Source organism: Zingiber officinale, chromosome 5B, assembly GCF_018446385.1.
Source record: "Zingiber officinale cultivar Zhangliang chromosome 5B, Zo_v1.1, whole genome shotgun sequence".
Classification (NCBI taxonomy): domain Eukaryota; kingdom Viridiplantae; phylum Streptophyta; class Magnoliopsida; order Zingiberales; family Zingiberaceae; genus Zingiber; species Zingiber officinale.
The window spans coordinates 69,410,509-69,419,045 of NC_055995.1; positions in this window are offsets into that span (position 1 = coordinate 69,410,509).

Consider the following 8,537-nt stretch of genomic DNA (forward strand, 5'->3'; position numbering starts at 1 on the left):
GCTTCATTCATTATTGATTTGGAGAGAAAATATTGTAACTGCGAGGAGTTTTAAATTTCAGGATTGCCTTGCTTACATGCAATTGCCGTCATCATTCATCGAAACATGGATGCACTCCCATATTATGAGCATTATTTTCATTCAAAGAATTGGAATGCGACATACATGGATCATATTTACCCCTGTCGAAGCAAGAAATTTTGGCCTAGGAGAGTAAACAACATTATAGTTCTATGTCCCCGTAGCCTTGTGCAGCCGAATAGGCGAAAGAAGGCACGGATCGAGTCAAAACACAACGGGAATGTAAAAATCAAATACAGTCAGTGCAAACAACTGGGCTATAATCGGAGGACCTATAGAACGCCGCCAGCCCCTGGGTCTTGACTTACTTCTAAATTGGAGAAGTTGATTCATATATTTTGTATGCAGTACATCTATAGAATTGTAAGAAAAATAGTTGTGCAAAGTGATGTTGTTGTTATATCTTTGATTGTAGTATATATTTTATAATACAATGTTATCTATTGTATGAGAAGTGTAAACCATTCCAGCAAGGCAAAACTAATACTTCACACCATATATCCATTTTGTAAAATAAAAATGCGCTAGCAGTTGTGAATACTCAGAAAAAATAGGTTTAGTCCATCTCTGCATTTCAATTCAACAAGTAGGGGTTGATAATTTCAAAGTCATGTCAATCTATTTTAAACTATAAATAAGTTGAAACTTAGACAAAATGATTGTTGTGATGATTAAAAATAAAATTGGACACCGGTTGTCGTTCATTGAAAAAAAATAGGTGCATTGTTCCGTGCCAAATGGCACGGAGCAAGAACTTCTTATCCAGGATGTATAACTAAGGTTTGACATCATAGGGTCATTAGTGGGTTTTGGTCAAAATCTACTGATGGACCTAGACACCTCTGATTGGACTCATTTCAAGTCTGGTTAGATTCCGATATTGCAACGACTCAAACGGTGCTATCCATTACTATTGTACAACTCTCTAGGGGTTGTAGCACGCTTCGACAAAAAATTCAGCTTCATATTGGGCCTGATATGGCACAATATCAGGCCTAACGTGGGCCTGATATGATACCATATCAGGCCCAACGTGGGTCTGATATTAAAACTATTGGTTGCTATGCGGAATATCATGTCGGTTCCCCTGTACAAAAATTTATACAAGTCCTGAACACTTTACTAACAACCTATTGTGTTCTTTAGAAATTAAATTAGGAATCGCAAACGGAACTTAACATTATTGATTCCAAATTTAACTTATATGTTCTTAGGGGTTTAAACTTGGATCACAAATGATGCTTAACATTATTGATCTAAATCCACCCATGTTACAAATTCAATTAAATATTAATTTTTAAAATTGACTTCCAGGACTGCATGGCGAGGTACTAGGCCTTCTTGGGTATGAGATCATCCACCACCGCCTACACAAAGCCTTTTAAAGAAATTTAATATTTAATTTCCTTATATAACCCTAGGTTTAATCAAAAGGAACAATCGAATCACAAATTTAAAAAACAAAAAAAACACAAACTCGAATTACAAATTTTAAACCTAGAATTATATGCCTCTCGTGTTTGGTATTTCAAAATCCATTCAAAGAAAACTAATATGATGCGGAATAGAATTACTAGTTATACCTTTCTTTGTAAACAACAACCTCTTGATCTTTTACCGTATTCCTCTTCTTATCTCGGACATTGTGTAGGCAACGATCTATCGAGATGAGAATCCACCAAGCCTCCTTCTTCCTTCTTCCAAGTTTCGGCCAAGCAACCTTCTTCAAGAGATAGCAAGTCTCGGCCACCAACCAAGCTCCAAGGAAAAGTAGGAAATAAAGTCTTCTTTCTCTCCTTCTTCACCAAGCAAATCCGGCCACCAAAACAAGCTCCAAGAGGATGATAGGTTCGACCACTAGAAGAAGAGAGAAAGAGATGATAGGGTCGGCCACACCAAAGAAGAAAAGAGAGAGTAATAATAGAAAATATGTTGTGAGGTGAGGCACCTCTATCCCCTCTTTTATATTCTTTGGTCTTGGCATATAAGGAAATTTAATTATAATTAAAATTCCCGTATTCTCCTTGCCATTGGTTAATAAGGAAAATTTAATTAAAAATTCCTTTTAACTCTTTACATGGTCGGCCACCTCAGGTGCTTCAAATAAGGCAAGTTTTAAACACAAAATTAAACTTCCTTATTTGTTTTTGGAAATTTTTAAAATAAAAAGTTCTCTAATGATTTTTCCCTTCATAGTTGGTTATAAAAGGAAATTTTATAAATTAAAATCTCTCTATTAAAACATGTGGATGATTTCCAAAAAGGAAAGTTTTCTTTAAAATTAAAATCTTCTTCTCAATTTACAAATAAGGAAAGATATCAAATTTTTTCTTAATCTTTTGTAGAAACTATAATAGGAAAGATTTAATTTTAAAACACTCTTTTAAATCATGAAGATGGTTACAAAAAAAGAAAGTTTTATCAAAAATTAAAATCTTCCTTTTAACTACAAATAAGGAAAGATATCAAACCTTTCACTTAATCTTTTGTAGAAAGCTATAAAAGGAAAGATTTAAATTTCTAACTCTTTTTTAAAACCATGGCTTCCACATAAGAAAAGATTTTAAATAAAATCCCTTTTATTTTTATATGGCCGGCCACACCAAGCTTGGGTCGACCACCTTTACTTGGCTTAACCTTTGGCTTGGCCGGTCCAAGCTTGGACTCCAAGCTTGCTTGGCTAGCCACCTAAGGTTGGGTAGGAAGGTGGGTATAGGTGGATATAACACTTTATAAATAAGAGGCTATGATAGGGACCGAGAGAAGGAATTGATTTTGGTCTCTCGATGAAATTAAGCTTCCCGTGTTCGCCCCGAACACCCAACTTAATTTCATCAATAATAATTCATAACACTAAAGAATTATTATTGAACTACCGCACCAATCCAAATTACATTTTGGGCTCCTTCTTATCATGAGTGTGTTAATCTCCCTCTGTTTAAGATGTCGAATGTCCACTAATTAAATGAGTTACTGACAACTCACTTTAATTAATATCTATCTCCAAGAGTAGTACCACTCAACCTTATTGTCATGTCAGACTAAGTCCACTTGCAGGGTTTACATGACAATCTTTATGAGCTCCTCTTGGGGACATCATCAACCTAGATTACTAGGACACAGTTTCTTTCTATAATCAACAACGCACACTATAAATAATATCATTTTTCAACTTATCGGGCCTCTTGATTTATCGAACTAAATCTCACCCATTAATAAGTCAAAGAAATAAATACTAGATATATGTGCTTGTTATTATATCAGGATTAAGAGCACATACTTCCACAATAACAAAGGTCTTGTTCTTTTATTCAATCAGTAAAAAAAGAACTTACCTTAAATGATCCTGCTCATTACACTCAGAGTGTACTAGTGTAATTTTATAGTTAAGATAAACTAATACTAAATTACACTACGACTATTCCAATGGTTTGTTCTTTTCCATCTTGTCATGAGCTACTGTTTATAATTTATAAGGAATTGATAACATGATCTTCTGTGTATGACACCACACACCATGTTATCTACAATATAAATTAATTGAACAACTACATTTAGCATATAAATATAGACATTTGACCAATGTGATTCTTCATTTATAAAATAAATATTTATACAAAAGCTAGACTTTTAGTATACACTCTGACAATCTCCTACTTATACTAAAAGACTATGCTGCCATAAATACTGTCATACATCTGATTCTCATTCCTTCATCATGCCTATCAAAAGCTCTTGCCTTAAGGGCGTTAGAGAAAGGATCTTCCGGTTATCATCTAATGCAATCTAGGCGACAACAATTTCTCCTCGTTATACTATGTCTCGTATTGGGTGGTACTTGCACTCTATGTGTTTACTTATTTTATGGGCTCGTGGTTCCTTCGAGTTTTCTACTGGACCATTTATTATTATAATACACTGTAATAATTTTGGGCAAACCAAGAATCACATCTAAGTCCATCATGAAGTTTCTGAGCCATACAGCTTTTATGACTGTCTCAGAGGCTGTCACATACTTAGCTTCTATGGTGGAGTCCGAAGAAGCATCTCTGCTTAACACTCCTTCATTGTTATGGCTCTACCTCCTAAAGTAAACACAAACCCCGAGGTTGACTTACTATTTGCCCCTATCTGTTTGGAAGTCAGAATTTGTGTAACCCACAGCGAGAAAATCATTTGCTTGGTAAACCAGCTTATAATCTCTAGTCCTTCTCAGGTACTTCAATATATGCTTTACAGCAGTCTAATGTCCTTGTCCAGGGTTACTTTGATATCTGCTAACCATGCCCACGACAAAACAGATATCCGGTCTCGTGCATAGCATACAAGCTTCCTACAGTTGAAGCATAAGGAACTGCCTTTATGTCCTCTATCTCTTTCGATGTCTTCGAAGACATCTCTTTAGATAAAGTTATTCCATGTATAAAAGGTAAAAAACCTTTCTTGGAATCTTGCATGCTAAAACGAGTTAGAATTGTATCGATATATGAAGCTCGGGATAAGTACAACATTCTTTTCTTGTGATCCCTTATTACTTTGATCCCGAGAATATGTGCGCATTCACCCAATTCCTTTATATCGAATTGCTTGGACAATCATATCCTTACTTCTGACAACACTTTGATATTGTTTCCAACTATCAAAAATGTTATCTACGTATAGTACAAGAAATACTACCACGTTTCCATCACACTTTTTGTATACACAATACTCATCCGGACACTGAATAAATCCATACGACTGGATTACTTCATTAAACCGGATGTTCCAAGACCTTAAAGCTTGCTTCAGTCCATAAATAGACCGATTTAGCTTACATACTAGATGCTTTTTGCCTTTTTCAATGAACCCCTCTGGTTCCTTCATATGGATGTTTTCTTCAAGACTTCCGTTAAGGAAAGTTGTCTTGACATCCATTTATCAAACCTCATAATCCATATGAGCAACAATAGATAAGAGTATCCGGATAGACTTAAGCATAGCTACTGGTGAAAAGGTTTTCTCATAATCGATTCCCTCTTTTTGAGTATACCCCTTTGCAACAAGCCTTGCTTTGAAGGTTTCTACCTTCCCATCTATCCATCTTTTCCTTTTGTAGATCCACTTACATCTAATAGCTTTTACACTATTTGATGGTTCTACTAGCTCCCAGACCTTATTAGAGTACATAGATTCTATTTTAGAGTTCATCGCTCTTTGCCAAGATACTGCATCTTTATCTTGGAGTGCTTCGTCATATGTCCGGGGATCATGTTCATGTTCACCAGGGATCAAGTCCGAAAACTCTCCCAAAAACATGAATCTTTCAAGTTGCCTCACAACCCTCCCACTATGATGAGACACTGTCTGTGGTTGTGTATCATTTGTGATATGTGTTGCAGTTTCTTGTGATATTTCATCTTGTACTGTTGGTACTAAAATAGACGTGCCCTCTCTAATTTCTTCTAGAACAATTTCACTCATGGGCCTATGGTTTATTACATAATCTTCTTCTAAAAATCGAGTATTGGTGCTTACAATGATCTTCTGATTTTTAGGATTATAAAACAAATCACATTTCGTTCCCTTAGGATATCCCACAAACAGATAAACTTCTGTACGTGATTCCAACTTGTCAGTATCTCCCTTCAGCACATGTGTTGTACTACCCCATATCCGGATATGACTCAGACTAGGCTTACGCCCATTCTATAATTCCATGGGAGTAGAGGGTATTGACTTAGAAGGTACCATATTCAGAATGTACACTACTATTTCCAGAGCATATCTCCAAAATGAATTTGGTAATTCTGAATAACTCATCATTTATCTAACTATTTCCATAAGAATCCTATACCTTCGTTCTACCACACTATTCTATTGGGGTGTATCAGGTGCAGTCAGTTGGGATTGAATCCCAACATCTGATAAGTGACTCCTAAACTCTCCTAAGAGGTACTTGCCACTACGATCTCATCGTAGAGTCTTGATACTTTTACCTTGGTGTTTCTCCACATCAGTCTTGTACTCTTTGAACTTATCAAAGCACTTAGACTTGTGGCGCATCAAGTAAATGTACTCATATCTCGAATAGTTATCCATAAAAGAGACAAAATATTCGAAATCACCTCTTGCCTGGATAGACATAGGACCACATAAATCAGAATGAACTAGTTCCAACATATCTTTGACTCTATACCCCTTCGACTTAAAAGCTTCTTGGTTATTTTCCTTCCAAGTAAGACTCGTAGGTTGGAAAGTTTTCCACTACCAATGAACCCAAAAGTTCATCGGCTATTAATCCTACTCAAGTTAATATAACCTAGCCTTAGATGCCAAAGATATGATTAGTTCATTTCTTAAGGTTGCTTTCTCTTAATAGAGTTAGAAGATGTGTTATTAATTTCCATTTGTTGCGTCGTGGGAGTTATTAGATTATAAATTGCCAACCAACGTACCAGAACAGATAACTTCCCTATTTATCTTGATAACACCTTTGTTATCATAAATAGATAGAATATCCATCCTTGTATTGTACTGAAATCAAGTTCTTTCTAAAACTTGGTACGTAAAGACAATTTCTTAAAACCAATATTTTATTCCTATAAACATCTCCCACTGCAACAACTGCTACTTCTGTAGCATTACCCATGTTCACAGTGATTTCTCCTTTGTGTAGTTGTCGGGTTTCCAGGAACCCCTGCAATGATTTACAGACATGATTAGTGGTTATCATATTTACATCCCAGGTACAGGTAGATAACACCACTAATCATGTTCCAACTACTAGAGAATAAGATCTACCTATATTGTTCTCTTCCTACGAGGACAGTCCACCTACAAATGTCCAGACTACTTGCAAATGAAGCACTTGCCTTTCGGCTTCTTCATTCCTACTTTTAGTCCAGTAACTAGAGATCATACAGTCTTGCCTATCAGGCTGATTCTAGTGTCCGAAGAGTTCCTTGAGATTGTACATCATGTCATGGCCAGTAGGCATGGTCTGATGCTGATGTTGCAGTACATTTGATATAAAAGTCAAATGTAACTTCGCGCTATCTCATATGCCTTGACCCATTTCTTATGATACTCAATCTCCTCTTCACTAGAATCACTATTAGGTGAATCAGGGCAGGTCTCTAACAGTACAAACTTATAACCTTCAGTAGTTAGGATAATGTCCAGGTTTCTTTTCCAATCTATGTAGTTTGGACCAATAAGTTTGTTCTCTTTCAATATAATGGCCAATGGGTTGAAAGTCATCCTAAGAATCACAAAATATACTTTGGTCAAGACTCTAAATTTAGAATAATATTGATTCCTCAAACAATATTATTTAAATTTACCAACACCTCAAACACCGTGAATTTTGCATGCCATGATAGTGTGGACGTATACAAAATCAAATATTTGTAAGAGGAGGTTTTACCCATTAATTTTATTCTTGTCAACCTAACTTTATGACAAATAAAATTAATAGTTGGTTTTTCCTTCGGTCGCACAAATAGTAGCAGTGACTCCAATGGGGAGGATAATATTAAATGTGTCTAAGTGTATACCATTACTTGATACTTAGTCCATTAAATAGGATTGTGCCCCTTCAGATGGAGAAGATCACACGCTCCTAAATAATTTCCCATAACCATCCATAAAGGAAGTTTGATCTAGTGATCTGCAAATAAACTCATCCGATGGGGAGGGAGGCACTCAGAGACAACACGCAAGTTTGTCGCATCACTTACAAATCAGTAATGGAGACCGTGGAATTTATTTACTAATCCCTCTCCCACTTAGTTATTTAAGGTGAGAAATTTTAACCTAGCAAGCACACATCACATACATCACAGTAAATAAAAGCAATAAATATGAAAATTAATTTTCCAACTATTATGGCCTTTTCCATCACTGCCCTTCGCGTGCTGTCAGCCCTAGGGTTCATGCCGTCGGGTCCATCGAGCTTCCTTTTCCGCTGCGCCTCTGGTCCTCCAAAAAGTACCACGCCTTGCAAGGATACGATCCGCGACAAAAATAGAATTTTACATATATCGATCCTATATTCCACAAAGGAATGTACATGTAATCTAGATCGAAACAAAAAATTATAAAATCCTAAAACTAATACAGCTCCTGCTGTATTTAATACATACAATCATGCACACATAAAAATTCCCTTGACATGTCCAAGGGTCCAATCACACACAATATCTATAAGCCATAATAGTTGGAGCCTACAACCACAGAGTTAGCACATCCTACTATTATCCTGCCTAAATTATGTATGACATGTGCATAATTAAACTGAAAACCAAACACACAAAGGCAAACCCTAGCTCTGATACCAATCGTTGGTTGATACTCGGAATATCGTACCGGTTCCCCTGTACAAAAATTTTGTACAAGTCCTGAACTATTCCTAATAACCTATTGTGTTCTTTAGAAATTAAATTAGGAATCACAAACGGAACTTAACATTATTG